A 19,122-nucleotide genomic window follows, 5' to 3' on the forward strand; every position below is an offset into this window, starting at 1 on the left:
TGTACTTCTACAACTTCTTCTTCATCGGTAGGTTCTTCGGTAGCAATTTCCTCTTCTTCTTCTTCTTATTCAACATTTGTAATAGCATTGGGAGGCTTTGAATCAGTCGAAGGATTTCTTATATAAGGCTTGTAATGCTTTTTAGAAGAAGTCTCTGCTACTTGTTTCTTAATGTCAACCATTTCGTTAGACATGGTTTTCAAAACTTTCTGTAATCCTCCTAAATCAAATGGGTCTTTCGATTGTTTTTTCTTGGGATCTTCTTTAAAAGTAACCTTCTTAGATTTTCATTTATCAACGGTATTTTTCTTTTCTAGGGCTATGATACATTTCTATACTGTTATTTCTTCCTTCATATTGTCAGCTAAAGTTGTTTTGTTATCCCTATCAACGAAGATTGCTATGTTCGATGGTAAAGCAGAGATGTACCATTCACTTTGAACTTCTTTGCTAGGCTTGGAAGCGATAGGAATTTTGTTCAACAGTGTATTGAAACACGAATTATAATCTTTGATAGGTTCCTTTGACTCAGCCCTAAGGTTAGACAGGTCATTGATCAGTGTCGCCGTAGACCTATCATCACCGAACTTAGTCAAGAATTGTTCTTGGAAAATATCCCAACTAGTGATAGATCCAGATGGTAATGAGAAATACCATGATCCAGCTGCTCCTTGCAAAGTGTAAGGAAAGATTCGGATGACAAAATCTTCATTAGTAACTCCATTGAGATTTATAGATAACATAAAGCTGTTTATATGTTCTTCCACTAGCATGCCTACTTCAGGATTAAACTCCGGTAGCCATTTTTCAGGATGGGTCAGTATTTGACTCAAGGGCGCAGGCATTAAGACTACCCCTGGGTTATTCCATGGAGATTGGGCCATCACTGAACTACTAACATATGAAAGCGCAGAAGATGATCCCTGTGGTTGGAAAGATGAGGATATTACAGTTCCAGATGATTGATAAGGAGATGTCGAAGTTCCAGTGGACTGGTCGACAATAATCTGAAGTGGAGGGGTGGATGGTTGACTTCACGGTGGAGAGGTTGAGATGGATGATGATGATAAAAGAGTCTCGCTATCAGACCCTTTAGGTGATTTCCTTGCTCTCTTCCTTGTAGGTAGAGGTAACTCAGTTGGCTCAATACCAAACTTTTCACTCTTTAATCTGGCGAGAGGGTGAGCAGGGTTATATTGCGAAGTCACACTACCTTGAGATTTTTCAGATATTTGGGGTGATATAGAAAATCGTTGAAGTTTAGGGATCAAAGATTCAACTTCAGGAGGTTCAATAGTATATTTCTCTGAAATATTTGGGTCTGTGGCAGTGGTTGTTATTCTTTCGACTTCTTGCTCAAGATTTAAAGATTCTAAGTGTGATGGTGAAGTCAGGGGAGATGGTGAGGGTGATTTACTCTCGAAATGGTATTTAGATTTAGATTTACTTGCCATTCACGGTTCGGGGCCCTCCTTCTAGCGCCAAATATGTTGAAGGCTCGAAAATCAGGTCTACAACAAGGGGGATACCCACCCGGTCCAGATCTTGGTTAGGAGCTCCTTTTCCATTTGGTGTAGTGGGTCCGACTGGGGATATGGGACTAGTTTCCCAATATATGTGTGTGTGTGTTGAGAATTGATATTTCCTTTCTAATAATTCCTAAGTAAAATGTTTTTATTCTAAATCTAATCTAACAACATGCAATTGTATTCTAATAAATAGAAATATCTAATTCTAAACTAACCCGGGATGTAATCTTTCTATTATGTGATTTAAAATGATTTCAAATAACAATTGGTAATAAAGATCATTCAACTGTTATGAGAAAAGAATTCAATAAAGATAAACCATTTCGTATAAAAAGTTAGACGAAACAATTGTGAAAAACATATTGCATAATAAGTTACTCATATATTAAGAATAAATAAATAGCTATCACCGTACAAAAGTGCCAAATGATAACTCAAACATTCACGTGTTCGCATATAAATAACTGAACATGAATATCACTTTAACACATAGGCAGAAATAGTTAAGAGATAAAAGTACCATTTATAACTAGTTCTACCCATGAGCTTTAAGCAATAATTATTTATCTCTTCTTAATCCAACATCCACTAAGAGTACAAAAGTGCAACATCAGTAGTAGATATTAAATGCAGATATCAATAAATCCTGTTCCATTCATTCATCAAAACCTCCTCGGAGGGTGCAAAAGTGCATGTTCTGAGGACAAGTTTTTGACAAATTTCAAGACCCTTCTCTAAATGCATGAGAAGGGTTTAAATACTACTAGCTAAATCTAAAAATAATTTATTACAAAAATGAAGGATGCGGTTTAAATGACAATCCTCATTTCAGGCAAAAATAAAGAAAAATTAAAACTAAAACTGAACCTAAAACTAAAACTGATAACTAACTATCTATGTATCTGTTCCTTGTAATCAGAAGTGTTTAGCGTTTGCTTGAGGAGAGTTGGTTGGCCGACTTCCAACTTTAGCTGTCCTACGAAAACGGAATCGGAAAGTGCTAGTGCCATCTTCTCAGCAGAATTGATGATACATTTGAGAGTCATTCACTGGCTGTGTGGTTTTACCAAATACGCCCAGTAAGAATCCAAATTCAACTTTGTTAACCTGTTGATGGACTCTACTTTCTCTTGAGCCTTCTATCTCCAACTTGTCTGTAGATGCTGCACATATCTTCATACCACTTGAGGATATTTCTGATAAATACCACTGGTTTTAGAGTTCAAGTTTTTCTTTTCACCTTTAGTACTTTTTCCTACAAATTTCCGAGCTTACAGGCGACTGAGCGAATAGAGGCTTTCCATCTCGAGGGGTTTTGCCCAACAATGTGCTAATCACGCATCAGAAACTGCCTCCGTTTCTCGATCCAGGCTTCCCTGGTGCGATTTTCACCTCTTGCATGCTTTTTGTTAGAGGATCTAAAGCTTAAATTTTGGGAAAATAATGACTCCGTGAGTTCGTAGTTCTGAGCTTTAAATTCTCTATACGTGATATCAGTATTATCCAGTACTCATTTGACCATGTCCGTATATGGAAGAGTTTTTAGCCTCGTCGCTATCCGGTGTAAGAACGAACATGATAGTTCTGTAATAGATGCCTCAAAAGACCCGTGTAAGCCTGCAGTAGCTGTAACCTCCATCATTTTGGGATTCTCTTCCTCGAGTAGACTGTACATGCCTTCCCAAGTAGTAATACCAGCATCTTTGTTACAGGTGGTGTCCGCGTATAGGACCATCATTTCTTTATCTTCAGAACTTGGAACTTTACCCTTCTTTCCCATAATATCCTGAACATTGCTATGTATACTTCTCTACTCTTCACTCCTGCAGTTTACAAATGAGATGAGAATAATGATAAGAAAAAGGTGATGGGAAAGCTTTAAATGCTAAAACCATATAAAATATATCACCTTACATGAAATGGCTCCTCGATCAGATCAAAACCATATTTCATTAATGATTGCCAACTAAGTTATTGATTAACATTAATGCGCATAACTGGGCATCAGTTTATGGAAAAATCTTTTTCGAATGGCAAGCCCTGTACATCTACGATGAGGCGATTTTGTGATTTGCTTCACAATATCGCAGATCGTAGTATTGCAGATCGCAATATCGCGAAATTGCAAGATCGCAAGTCCGTTGCATGTGGTAATCATCCATCAATGTATTTTCTACGAAATGCAATTTGCGAAATGTGCTATCGCATATTGGCGGTTTGAGGCATTTAAGCTTTAGTGATGTTTGAGGCATGCGATGCGATGAGGGTCTTTTGATACGTGGTTCACATCACAATTTCACAACTTAGAGATCCACTTGTAGGAAGGCATCCATTACCTTTTTGTGATGTGACACTCTTTAAGGAATGATTTTAGTCTAACTTATCATAAAACTTAAGTCTTTTATATTTTTCAAGGGTATTCTCCTAAGTTTATGATAGTAGGTTTTATTCAAAAATAAATACAAGCCCTAATTAATTTTTTTAAATTTTTGAATAAGGGTCCCCACTTATTTAGTATTAGTGATAAATCTAAATAAGAAGGGGGTTGTTGCTGGCCACAAGAAGTCTTTAAAATCTTAATCCTAATGTGAATTCATTTCTCATAGGTGAATCAATATACCAAGTCAAAACTTTTCCTTTGATGAAGTAAACCCTCATCCTTTTATATTCCAATGTGGATATAGATACCAAATTCTTCATTAATCCAAACACATACATAACATCATGCAACACAACCAATTCCATGAAATTTAACTGAAATTTGATGGACCCAAATCCTTTCACGGGTTAAGTGGAGTTGTTTCCAAGAATGATCTTCAGCTTAGTCTCCCTCTCTACTAGATTAGAGAGGACTTCCTTATATCTAGAGAAAGGACAAGTGGCCCCACTATCAACCAACCGACTATCCCATGAATCCAGTGGAGAAGAACTAGTAAGGAAAGAAATAAGAATGTATTCAGATTTATTTATAGCATTACTTTCATACCTGGTAACTATTGACTTGTTTTGAGGAGGCTTATCTTCTTCATGCTCACTTGAGGAATATCATCTTCTTCTTTCATATCTTTTGTCACGGTTATTCCTTTGATTATACTTTCTTCTTTTATTATTGTTGTTGCTTTTGGTGTTGTTACTGCTCAGGCATAATAACCTTTCTGGTGGAAATTATAACATTCAATATGAGATAAATATTTTTCATTTCTTATGTATGAAGCGCAAGCGGGAACGACCATGGGCGACTAGGGTTTGGGACAGACCTGCAAACGGCAGACCTATAAAGACCACGACAATATGTCATCGCTCTCCAGTAATAAGACAAACACCATATGACAAGAAATAGTACGCAAGCGATGGAACCCCCCCAGGGGGAGGATATGGCACCTCCCCCCAATGATGCTGAAAACATTCTGATGCATACAGAAGATGTCAGGAAGGAACACCAGGAAGATGCGGGAACAGAGCCTAAAACCCTGCCAGATAATACGAATAGCAACGAAGCTCCCAAAGTGACGTCGGCAACCTGCAAGCCTGTCGTGGCCGAAAGACCTAAGATTGAGCTCCCAAGTCACCGGATTAACACTCAAATCTAGTACATGAAGGATCACGCCTTGATTGGAAAGTTTATAGGCTTCTGGCCCATAGAGAAAGCTTTGCATGGCTAGATAGCAGCAAAGTGGAAACCAAAATGGCACATTACCCTGCAGTTGGGGCCTAAAGGCTTCTTTACGGTGATCTTCAACTGTATAGAAGACCAGAACAGAGTTCTTGATGGAGGACCATACTTTTTCAATGCAGCAGGACTATATCTAAGAGACTAGATTGAAAGATTCAATCCGGACAAAGAAGATTTAAGCTGGGCACTAGTCTGGATCCGCCTTTATTCCCTCCCTTTGGAGTACTGGGATGAAGACTCGCTGCAAGATATTGGGAATGGCTTAGGGGAATTCATCAAAATCGCGAAGGAGACGAAACTCAGGCGATATACCTCCTATGCTCGAATATGTGTCTATATGCACCTCAGCAAAGCTCTCCCAGACGCGGTAAGTCTATATCATGATGATTTTGAATGGATACAGTCAATAGATTATGAGCACATTCCATTCAAATGTAGAAAATTCCATGCCCTTGGCCATTTATTTCGTGACTTCCCTTCAAATCTGAATACCTTGAACTCTCCCACACTAGATAAACCTGACTCAGATGGGTTTACCAAAGTTACCAACTGCAAAAAGAACCACAAAAAACCCTCTTCAATCCTTAAAAAACCTATAGCCAATGCCTCCAAGCCATCCACCAGTAATAGCTTTGAGACCCTGAATCAGTCGGAGCTAAATAACTCTGAAATCCCTGACCATTCCGTAGAAATTCCCAAGATGATTCCTCAATCCACTCCCTCGAGCTTAAAGAAGACCCAAAAATTTGTGCATTCCACAGATCTCAAATCCACTCCTCCTAGTAGATCCCTGAATTGGAATTCTTAGGGCATGGATGTTGACAATGTGCATCAGGAAACCACGACTGTAACGGACACAGTAGTGGAACGAAGTGAAGCCCAGCCCATGGAAGAGGAACTAGAGAGCTTCGATATTGGAGACCTGGACATACTGGGACTAGAACAAGCTTGCAAGAAAAAAGAATACGATAAGATCCCAGAAAGGCAGCTGGAAAACCTAGAAGTCATCCTCTCTAGAGCACAGCAGCAAAGATCACTAGGCATCCAGCCTGGAAGTCAATGGGATGGTAAAAACATCTCTAAAGACAACAAAAAAAGAGGAAGGAAAACAGATCTTCAAAGAACCATCTGTATTGGGGAAATGCTGGTGGAATCGGGAAGATATTCCAAGCTTACAAAGTACTACAATCCCCTACCCAACAGTACCTCATGAAGCTCATTTCATGGAACATCAGAGGGCTCAACAGCCCCAGGAAATATAGACTGATAAAAAACATGTTTCAATAGGAGAAACCTCAAATCTTCTTCATGCAGGAAACCAAACGTAACTCTACAACACTAGATCAGACCCTTGTAGAAAGCATGGCCACGCAGCAAAGCAGTTGCAGTGGATGCCTCAGGAGCTATCACACTTACTAATATTCATGCGAGTAAGCATTTCATTCAAGCAACCTTCCATATTACAGGGATAAATGTGCATGGTCACCTAACCAACATCTACTTCCCCTAGGAAGCAATGAACAAGATAGATATATTGAATACTTTAGCTTTGATCAACTCTGAAAGAACTCATCCACTCTGGATCACAGGAGGAGATTTTAACATGATAACAAAGTTGGAAGAAAAAAGAGGGGGCAAGGCCAAACTGGATAATGAAAGCATTCATTTCAAAAACTTCATCCAAGACAACTGGCTCATAGATATGGCATTCAACAACAGAATCTACACATGGAACAACAAACGAGTAGGTGTACATCAAATCGCCTCTCGATTGGATCGTTTCCTGCTATCTGACAATGCAATCCATCTTGGAGGAGACTTCTCGGCCTCAATCTTACCATTCTCAGGCTCAGATCACTGGCCTATCACGCTTCAATGGCAAAGGCCAGGAAACACTACACAAAGGCCTTTCTCTTTCAAGCTTTCTGGCTAACACATCCAGACTTTAACAACCTGATTAATGCGGTGTGGAAAAATTTCAAACCCCCGGATGGCACCAAAATGTATCAATTCCAGCAAAAACTCAAAAATCTCAAGAACAACATCAAACACTAGAATCAGCTTACCTTTGGCAACATTTTCCAAGCACAAAGTACTCTAGACCAAGAGATGAAAAAACTACAACAGAGAATCATCACGAAAGGAAGATCTGAAGTCCTCTCAGAGTAGGAAAAACACCTACAAACACAAATATCAGAAAGAGCAAAGCAAGAAGAAATACTTTGGAAACAAAAGTCAAGAGTTAGATGGCTTAAAGAGGGTGAAAGAAACACAAAGTTCTTTCATCGCACTACTATCCAGCGAAGAATGCATAACAATATCACTTACATCTAGAATCGGCAAGGGGAGCGGCTGGAAAAACATGAGGATGTAGAACAAGAACTTCTAACTCATTTTCAGCAGGTACACCAAGAACCTCAGATAGATCGATTTCTGGCTATAGAGAAAATTACCAAGAATGTCCCAAAGATCATAACAGAGGAACACAATCAGCTTCTCCTCAGGCCAATATCTTTACAGGAAGTGGAGAAAGCCATGAGACAACTCAAAGTAGGAAAAGTGCTTGGCCCAGATGGCTTCACGTCCAATTTCTTCCACAACTTCTGGGATCTAATCAAAGAGGAGGTCTAGCAAGTCGTTGAGGAATCCAGGACTAATAGATGGATGCTTCCCTCTCTGAACGCAACCTTCATTGCCCTCATCCCCAAGGAAGAACATTCTCAGACTCCAGACAAATTCTGGCCTATTGCTTTATGTAATGTCATATACAAAATCGTCTCCAAAGTTATTGCTTCGCGACTAAAACCTCTGCTTCCATTACTCATATCACCAGAGCAATCAGGCTATGTGGAAGGAAGGCAAATCACGGATGGCATCATTCTCACTCACGAGATCATTCACTCCTTAAAGCAGTCCAAAAAAGCAGGTATGCTCCTAAAAATCGATCTCTCTAAAGCTTTTGATAGTTTAAGCTGGAAGTATATTCAAAAAATGTTGCTTGCCTTTGGCTTCTCCCCTCCTTGGGTTAGATGGGTCATGAGTCTGATAACGTCTACCTTCTTCTCCATTTTGGTCAATGGGATCCCTTCCACCCCCTTTCACCCCTCCAGAGGAATTCGACAAGGTGATCCCCTCTCCCCCTTTCTGTTCGTCATTATGGCAGAGGGACTTGGAAGAAGCATCAAAGAAGCTCTTCATTCCCAGCAATTGAGAGGACTCTCCTTTCCCAACACCCCTGCTTTCACCCACCAACAATTCGTGGATGATAACATGCTTTTTGGCCATCCCTCAGTCCAGGAAGCCCTTAAATTAAATTCCATTTTGACTGATTTCTCGGGCACCTCTGGAGCATGCATTAACAAGGCTAAATCCCAAATTTTTTTCTTTCATACCCCTACTATAACACAAACCTCAATTTCTAGGATCCTGGGTTTTACGATAGCCGCTCTCCCATCCAAATACCTAGGCACTCCTATGATGGATACTGTCTTAAAACACTCATCTTGGAAATTGCTCTTGGAAAAAATGGAAGCCTGTCTCTCTTCCTAGACTTATAGAGCTCTCAACATGGCAAGCTGACTAGTCTTAATCAAAGTTGTGTTGCAATCCATGTCGCTCTATCTTTTTTCAGTTCTGGCAGTGCCAAAATGGGTACTCAAGGAAATCAAACATCTTCAAAGAGCCTTTCTATGGGGAAACACGGGACAAAAGCGAAAATGGGCATTGGTGAAATGGGATACAGTATGCCTTCCGAAAAACTCCGGAGGTACTGGGCTTCGTGATCCTCAACACAGTAATGCAGTCATGGGCGCGTGCATGTGGTGGAAATGGATCTCAGAACCCCATACTCCTTGGGCTATTCTCTGGACTACAAAATATGCCAATAATCGACCAATGGATGACTTAATCCGACTCACAGAGGTTGGCCCAAGATCCCTAATCTGGAATGCAACTAAACAACATAAGGATTTAATTCAATAGCACAGCTTCTGGGAAATTAGGAATGGTAATAATGTGCGGTTCTGGGAAGATTCGTGGCAGCAAAGACCCAAATTGTAGGATTTGATCAAACCCCACCAAATACAAGACTGGGAAGGGAAACTGATGGTCAAGGTCAACCAACACTGGAGGCCCACTCAAACTCAAGGATACAGGCAATGGATAAGCTCGGACCACATCATCAGACAGGGCACACAGCTCATCAAGGAAAATCTGGAAACAGAGCTTTCAAACAGGAAAATACGCTACTCTGATAAGAAGGATATAATTAGATGGGGATACGAGGCGAGAGGAACCTTCACTTCACAAGAGGCTTATAATATAATTATAAGAAATCATATAGTCAAGGACCCTCTATGGAACAAAGTATGGGCCCCCACCATATGGCCAAAAATATCCACTTTCCTATGGTTGCTATGCCAAAATAAAATCCTCACTTGGGACAACCTTCGGAAAAGAAGCTTTCATGGGCCTTCTATATGTCCCAATTGCAAACAGGCGGAAGAAACCACTAAGCATCTCATAAACTCTTGCCCTCTAGCAAACCGACTCTGGGAAAAAGTCAGCTTCAGATGCCAAAAAGATGGATGAATTATAGAGGATATCACCAATATTGTTAGCACCTAGGCAATTAGTCCATACAAAAGAAAACTATTAAACGCTTTATGGAAACTTATCCCAGGCCTTCTCATGTGGACTGTATGGAAAGAAAGGAATCATCACATCTTCAAGGACCAATCCTCCCCTTTAGAAGTCCTATGGAATAATATATGTCAAAACCTTCGAGAAACCTTAATGCTTCAAACCTGGTATGAAGAAGACTTTCCCTCCATTCCACAGGAACAGAATATATGGGCAAACTGGAATCTTCAGTGGAACCAGTTGCAAGCAAATCAGGGTAAAACTTCATCACAAGGAAAAACACCAGACAGATGGATTCCTCCACCCCAACATATGATACAACTTAACTTTGATGGAGCGTCTAAAGGTAATCCAGGCAAAGCAGGATATGGAGGAGTCTTCAGAGATCACAAAGGCACTCCTCTTCTAACCTTCACAGGCTCAATTGGTTGGGATACCAATAATTCAGCTGAATTAGAAGGACTATGGCAGGGGCTTCTCCTTGCTCAACTCCATGGCTTCTTCCCACTTATAATTGAAGGGGATTCTCAGATTCTCATTAACATGGTTAATTAGATTCTACAGGGGACTCCATCATACAAAGTTGGCAGCAGTTGGAGATTGGAAGAACGCTTATAGCACATTGAACAATGGCTCTCAACCCACAGAGAGGTCACCCTTAAACACATTCAAGGGATGGCAACAAAGTAGCTGATCTGTTAGCTAATATTGGAGTAGACAGTGGAAGGACCCTACATGCAGGAACACTCAATGTTATCGCCACTACTCTTCAGTTACAGGAATACAATGACTTGGTGCAAATTGAAATGGTACAGGAAGAAGAAACGCACCCGGATGCGGGTGATTATCCAGGTAATTAATTCGACAAGACGGTCGGGCGGCAGATGGGCTGGCCACATGGCCGCCTACGTCCTCCCCCAAGCCCACCTGAGGTGCATTCAAGGCACCTTGCAGGTGCCATTAAATGAGTCCCAAGGCCGAGACTGCTCCACCTCTTTCATAGCTATGGCGTCTACAGAGCATTATGTTATCCCTCCCCCCTTGCTCCACTGTGTTTACCCTCCGCAGGCCACAGAGCCATGCTCTTACACTATAACTGGCTGCTGATGCTGGCTGCTAAGTTGTATTGACCTGGGTAACGGATTTCATTATTCTCAAACCAGGCTCTGCAACTTAGCTCTGACTCAGACCTCCTTTGTCCATCCTCTGTGCAATTATTCCACCAACTCCTCTGCTGCTAACCTTGCCTTCAATCCTGCCATGGTTCGTCATCGAATGTGAAGCAGGAGAGGAGGCACTCACGGTGGAAGCATCCTCCCTCCTACAACTCCCAGCCCTGACTCTGTCTCCCCTGCTTCTTCAACTGACAATCCCAATCCATTCAGCTCTTTCCATGGCCGATATACAGACACTCGAAGTGGAAGGGGAAGAACTGCTCCAAGGTTTTGAATAGAGGGACGTTGCAGTTCACACAGCAAACTTCTCCCTTCCTCCATATCCAACACCCCACACCACTCAATTCCATTTTCGTAGCACTCTGAACCAACCCGTAATCACTGCTACTATTACTATTACATTCTCTGAAGAAATGGACCCATCAGCACCTCTGCCTGCACACAACGAAGAGCTGAACAAGGCAACTCCAAGCAACATAGGTGTTTGTAGCCCAGGTGAACAACAACCCGACGATGATAGAGCCACCCTGCATGGCAAAGCACTGGCTAGCAATCAGCAAGCTGTGGGGAGCAATCTTGGTGACACTCAGGTTTTTTTAAGTCGGCGAGGCGACACGTCTGGCCTGCATGTAGGAACGGGTAGCACCGAAGCCATCGACCCAACTCAAGGTGGGGAAACGTCAGTTGAAGAGGATGATTGGTACAAATATTTGTGTCGGATTGAAGAAGAACCGGCCCCGGACAATCCCTAGCCTCGACACTTGACAGCCAGGTGTTGTTTTTTTACCAGGTGGATGCTTCTCATGCTGACTGGGCATTTACAGTTAAGTCTGTGTTTTATGATTAGGTCTATGCAATGTCTAAGATGTCTTTTTTGTTTTTTGGTCAAAACTGTTAACCCAAATGTGGGTCCTTTTGATTTCATGGTCTGGTTTCCCCTCTGTTGGTGCAGTCACAGCTAGACAGAATTATTTTGTGATGGTTGTTGCTCAGTACTTTGGAGGCCAGGCCTCTCTGTAATTACCTTTTTTGTATCATATTAATAGATCAATCTTACTTAGAAAATATATATATATATATATATATATATATATATATATATATATATATATCATTTCTTCCTTTTGCCTTTTGAGAAGGAGGCTTCTATGATGGGCCTCCTTTTCCCTTCCTCTTTTTGCCATGAGTGATATATGCAGCGGGCTCTCCCTCTTCATGATTTTGAACCCTTCCTCTTTGTATCATCCTTAATTCTTCTTGATTAAGCTTCCCAAAAGTTTCATCAAATGAATGAAGGACATTGTTGTTTCTTATTATAGTAATGAAGGTTTCCTAATAGGAGGGAGACCTTTAAGAGTTACAACTACTATTTCACTATCAAGCACATTTTCTCCAACTCTCTACAATTGATCTCTAAGGCAAGAAATCCTCATAATGTAGGAATGAAAAACTTCTCCTTTGTTCATCTTGGTTTCCTTGAGTTGATCTTTCAAGGTGATGATATCATTCAAATTGTTGATTTTATACATGTCGTCTATATTGTCATATATGTCTTTAGAGTTCCTTAAATTTCCATCATATGCAGGTAAATGATTTTGTAAACCATCAACTATAATTTTATTTTCTTTGGACTCGCGTTTCTTGTACTTATCTTTTAGGGAAGCGAAATCATTTTCTGGAGGCTAGGGCGTCCTTCCTTGAATGTATTCCAACACATCATTGTTGCCAGTATGATCTCTAACCTGACTTTCCATGTAGTAAAGTTTGATGTGTCACCCAATTTTTCATGATCCTTGAAGGTAGAGGAAGACATCTTGACCTTGACTAGGCAATCTTCTTTCTAAAAATGAGGGCTTTAATTCTTGTCTTATTTTGGGATTATCCTTACCCGGGCTATCATACCATGTTAATTTTTAATATTGTTCTATGTTTTATCAATTAATTTAGCCCAACTTCACATCTTCATTTAACAATGAATCAAATTATTAGCAATGCATCCAGGGAAATTTTTAAGGATGCAAATTTATCTTAAAGTTTAGAAACCTTGGCGAATCCCACTAGTCCATAATATGCAATCTATAAAAAAATTTGAGATATTTTTGTAAAAATATTCAAATTTCTAATAATTTTACATAGTCTCTATATAAAATTTTGTCAATTTTAAGGGTAAAATAATTTCATACTATAAAATTTGGGCGAATAATTTTAAAAAAAAATGGAAATTAGCAAATCTTTTTTTTGGAAAAAGTATAGAAAATTAGCCCACCTGCGAATATTAGCCCCAAAAAGTTTCCCTGAATGTATCCAATCATAAACTGTATTGGAAGATAGAATAATATATGAAATGAAAAGGAAGACAACAACACAACCATAAGAGACAACAGATTGGTCCAAGACTATGGAAAAACCCCACAAGGGGTAAAACCCTTTCAAATATTCTTCTTTATGAGATCATCATAAAAAAAATCAAGAGAGCCTACAATGAATCCAATACATAAACATGTAGTAGATATTCATAGAACATACTGTAGATCTACAAAACAACAGAGAGAGACCCTTGATCCATCAGATCACTGAAGCCAACAGAAGGAAATTTCCAAACCCTAGATCAAAAACCAGAACACTCCAACAAGGCAGAATGTGTGCGTCTGAAACTCCTTGGACGCTCCCAACAAGGGCGACTATGTGCGTCTGAAACTCATTGGATGCTCCCTGAGCAACTTCCTCAGGGAATCTATGTTTTCTCAGATGATTTTTGGAAGACTACATGCATGCTTTTGGGGTCATTCTCACTTAGAACCACTCCAAACCTGCATATTCTCTCTTCCAGTTACTGTACCTACATTGGATATTGCCCGGACACTCCCTTGACCACGCTGTGTGAGCGTCTAGGTACCAATGTTATCCGATCTTCTTCAAAAACCCTTGAAACTCCCTTTAGGCTCTTGTGCGAGTGTTCAAGACTTCCTGGATGCTCCCTTAGCCAATGTGTGCATGTGTATGGGGACAAAAATTTCATTTACATGCCTGCGTCTAATAAACATAAATCCTAGATCCATGTGAGCTTCACCCCTGTGATTTCATACCCTTGAATGAACTTCCTCTTTTAGACTTGAGTGAACCAATACAAAAGAAGAGAGTAGTAGATGGCTTAACAAATGTGTAGAAATGAGCTTGAGGTCTCTTCTATTTATAGTCTTCCATGAGGGTCCACTTGGGGTTGAGACCTACCTAACCAATTTCACATGTGCTTTAGGGCATACCCATTCCATTATACATGAGTGGATAAAATAATTCTAAAATCAACTTTCGCTTTTCCAAATAGGGTGATCTTTAGGTCGATTTTGGTCCTATCGAAAAGTAGAATTTAATTCAATCATCATCTCAGTCATTTAAGTTGTCTAAGGTGGAATTTGACCCTAGTTGAAAAAATTAACATGACAAGCATTCATTCATATTTTTAAACCATATCATGATGTGTTTAATAATATTATATATCATGTAATTCCTATCAAAGGAAGGGTTGAAACAATTTCATAAAATGTTGAAGAAATTTTTTTGTGAGGCGGAAAGAGTCGATAGTGTGGACACAACCAACCTCCCTAGGAGCCTAAGACTCTCTAGTGACAAACAAGACAAACAAGAGCAATCCTTCTCTAAACATGCATTTACTATACAAGAAATCAAGTGTTTAGATCCTACCTGTAGTCCAACGCTGTTGTAGCAGTCCAGCCTCGCTGATCCGGATGAGCTCCTCCTTCACTTCGAAACCTGTATTCACTAACAATCAAACGATTAAATAGCACTTGATAATCTCATAAAAATAAAACATATTTAACACATAGACCAAGGAGTACATGAAACAACTCATAAATAACAAGTTATTGAGAAGAATGGACTCATTTGCATTAATAGGAAACAAAAGGAACAATTACAACCTGAGCCTTGGTGTTGTGCAAGTCCCTCCCAGGGTCCATCAAGAGTTCTCCTTTACTTTGACAAAGCTCACCAACTTCCAAATAGAACAAGCAAAGATGGTAATCTCTCCTCACAAGCTTCTAAATGGGAGTCCTAATTCCAGCAGCATCTACCCTTAGAAATGTTTAGATTTCAACCTCCCCTCCTTCTGGCCCAATGCCTGTATTTATAGTGCTTAAGAGGAAGTTAATCAGGTCCACCATCAATGGGATAATCCCCTCTTTGGATGGGATAGCTCCTCTCTTGATGGGATAAGTTCCTCTTTCATAGGGGTACATGAACCATCTGGAGGCGCTCAATACATGTCGAACAACCTTCTAGAATACTCTAGAAGTGACCACAAGTAACTTTTTAAAGATGAAACTCGCGCCTTTTGACCTTTACAGGGGTACGCACCTGCCCCTTTACATACAGAGCGTACAAGTACGCAGTTTTTGTGAACATTAGGTGCGTATACGCAGGTAAGGCCGAGAGAATCTGCATACCCAGAGATAAACATATTTACAAAGACTTTCTCTCTTTTTGGAGTTTGACATGGAGAGCAGAGGCATAAGACTTGCCCAGGAGGATAGCATGACTGTTGATAGAGCCATACTAACTGTAAATAGCCATGGTGACATTTTTTAGTGTAACAGATTGCCCCCTAAAGTGCGAAGCCTGTAGTAGATTAGGGTTTTGTATTATCTAGGAAGGGTGAAGCGCTTTATCATTTCAAGGATTATCTTGTGGAGAGCCTGGTCAGGACCTACAATTTTCAACACAAAATACATGTATAAGATTATATCATCGCTGAGGTAGGCATTCCCATACTCAGATCAAAACTTTAACTAACAGACTAACTACTCTGATACAGGAATGATCTTGCAGTACATCATAATCATAGACTTTTGTAGACACAGTATGGGCGCAACCATCTGTTTATGATTAGTCTACTAGATAATGAATACAAAAATCCTCGCAGCCTGGATGGTGGAAACTAGATCCAGGGTCTTCATTTCTACTTCCCGAATTGGTACGATTCTAGCCATGCGAATAAATGAGTTGATGTCGAACATGGTAGAAACCACTTGATTACCAGTCGATGATGTAAACTGTTAACAAGTGTGAGAGAGACCACCAGTAATGTCAATGGTTCTCAAAGTACCCAGTACAATCCATGAGATGTGAATGAATGAATTGATGTCGAACATTTCACGGAATCCTTCGATCGAAAGTCAATGATGTAAACTGACGTCAAAGGCGAGAAACCTGCCATTGATGCATGCAGACTTCAAGGTACTGACGATTTCTAAGTCATCTCTCTAGATAATGTGCTGATGTCGATAGAAAGCGACCCGTTGCAGGCAAGCCCACAACACGAAATCATTGTTCAAGTTGAAGAAATGTTGCTGTAAGGACTGACTCAGGGATGGTCAAATGGATGACAAGTATTTTGCATATGAATGGTTTATTTGCAGAGACCTCTTGAACACATAACGACACAACAGATGGTTTGGTGACGATTGACCCAAAGTTAATACCCGGAAACGGTTGAAGACTTTCAAAGTGGTTTGATCAACTTTTAAGGCAAAGGATTTCCCAACCCAGGTGAACGGAAAGTGTCGTGTTCAAGAGCGGTGATAAGGTTCTTCTGTAACAAAGGATGACAAATCGGCTCATTCTTCTCTCTTTTCCCCCACCATTTCTGGCAAGTACCTCTTTATTTTTAACAAGCTTGAGAAGGATAACATAGGCTTGATTATAAGCTCATCCTTCGGATGAGTCCAACCTAGTTTTGATTCGAACCCTAGGAAGGAGTGGTTCGTTCCTGTTTGTAATTGAACAGGTCCTTTACTGTGAAATTTTAACGAGCCCAGTATAGGAGAAACTCGGCGTTTTTCAATTTTAGAGAGTCTGAAAAACTTAAGAAGACTCCAGGTTGAACTTTTTCGTAAATTTGTGTCCCCCAAGCCCGAAAAAGTATAAAATAATACCTGGGAGAACCGCTTGATCTTGCGACCAAGGAGTACTTTCATGATTAGTGTCTTTGACCTGAAAAGTAAAAAGCGATCAAGGACACGTCATTTTATTTCCATATCGAGTTTGAAACGACAAAAACCCGGCAATCTTTTCCTGTTTTTACGGTCAGAAAAGAGCTATAAGGGGACCGTCTTTTAATTCCGTTTTAACGAGTGTAAAAGAAGCGCTCGGCAATCTTTTCATGTTTTAAGAGTCAGAAAAGAGCTTAAAAGATGACTCTGATGTTTTGGTTCATGAAAAATGATGATTTTACTCTAAAGTCCTTTTGTCCTGCACAAAAACGACACATTACTCATACCTGTTTAAGATGGGCAAAAATACATTGAAAAATGTCCTTTCATGGTGAAAAATAAACAAACTTAGCATTCATTCATCCAAAAAACCTATAAAAAGACTTTTTACCATGTCAATTTTACCATTTTACTGTTGAGGTTGAGAAAAGGGCTTTTGACGAGAAAACTTCCTGTGGACATTGCGGAGAATCCGACCGTCAGAATCGAGCGCCGTCTCTTTCAGGTATTCCACAACATCCTCTTCTTCAATTTCATCCGTTTAAAATTCATTTTTAGGTTTTAGTTTGATTTTTTAGGGGGTTTAGGGTTTTAGGATATGTTTCTCGGGGTACGCAGGTGCCCCATGGGCGACCTGCGTCCCCCGACCTTTTTTGTATATAGAAAAAAGGTCGGGGTACGCAGCCCGCCTTCAGACCAGCTGCGTACCGCCGCTCTGTGTTCTGAACGCGGGGTGCGTACCCCGTGAAACACGCATTTTGAAACCCCAAACTCCAAATTCAACCAACCAAATTTTTTCAAATGAATTCTAACTATTGTTTTTTGGTGTGTAGGGCATTCACCATGCTAGATTGGAGAGAAAGAGAACACGAGGACGTTGATTTTGCCGCAATTGGTCATCAACCTTCCATTGATGCGTTAAAAGCATGTGGACTGTACAAATACTGGGCCATACCTGGCATGAGGGGCCAGGTGCCATTCCTTGAGTGGCTGGTTGAAAGGTGGAACATTCAGGATCAATGCTTCTACATCGGAGAGAACTAGCTCGAGATAGAGCCCTCCGACATATATTTTCTCTCTGGCTTGCCAAATAGGGGCGAGCAACTGACTCTGTCCGGGACTAGGCTGGGTGGCCAATCCCTTGCTAGCCTCCGGCTAGAGTGGTGCAACAATCAGAACCAGGAGAAAGGGATAGAAATCAAGTACATATCCCTGCCCGAACTTATGGTGATAGCCTTTACTGTTACCAGACTCTGCGGTGCAGCCGCCTTACACATTGCCACCGGGTCCCAAATGCGGATGGCGATAGATTGCTACCGAGGCACCATTTTCAACTGGTGCGATGCTGTGTTGGCCAATATGAAGGGCCAACTAACCAGGGCAAAGAACGGACAACTGAAGACCTTTGGATATGGGCCTTTAGTTGTGAGCTTTGCCTTAGAGAGAGTTCCAATGCTGATCCCCCAACATCTTACTATTCCAGTTGGGGCTCCTCGGGAGCCTAAGTTGACGAGATGGGTTGCGGTAATGGCCCGGCATCCTGATGAGGGCGCGACAATTGTTCGATTTCCTGATGGTTATTTTCACTGGCTAGAGAGCCAGGTGTTTGCTATTCAGGATTTTCCTTATGCCGGAATGGATTTTCGGAATGATCCGGACATGGTTCTTCCACAGGGAGAACAGTGGGACGACAGAGGTATTTCATTCTTCACAAGTTTTTAAATTATGTATTTTTTTTGTTTTTATATATATCACCTCAAAACTGACAGCACAAATTTTCAAAATGCAGATGTAGGTCCACGGCGTCCGGCCAACCTCCAGGCTTTTGAGAGGAGAGTACCAGCTGTACCAGCACCAGCCCCACAGGATGCGGCCTCAGAGACCTTAGCCGAGCTGGAACAGGATCTAGAGCGTCTGACGGCGGGTATACCAGAGACCACCATAGATGACATTCCTATTCGACTTCAGCGCTATGTGGTCGCAGTCCCAGGACCTTTTAGGAGGTTCCTGTGTAGGGTAGCGCGGGCAGTGGTCTCGTATAGAGAGCACCACCAGTGATTAGCTAGTCACTTTTGTAGACCCATATGACATTTTTG

Source organism: Pinus tabuliformis, chromosome X (genome assembly GCF_031772625.1).
Source record: "Pinus tabuliformis cultivar Carrire ecotype Pingquan chromosome X, CPIR1, whole genome shotgun sequence".
Classification (NCBI taxonomy): domain Eukaryota; kingdom Viridiplantae; phylum Streptophyta; class Pinopsida; order Pinales; family Pinaceae; genus Pinus; species Pinus tabuliformis.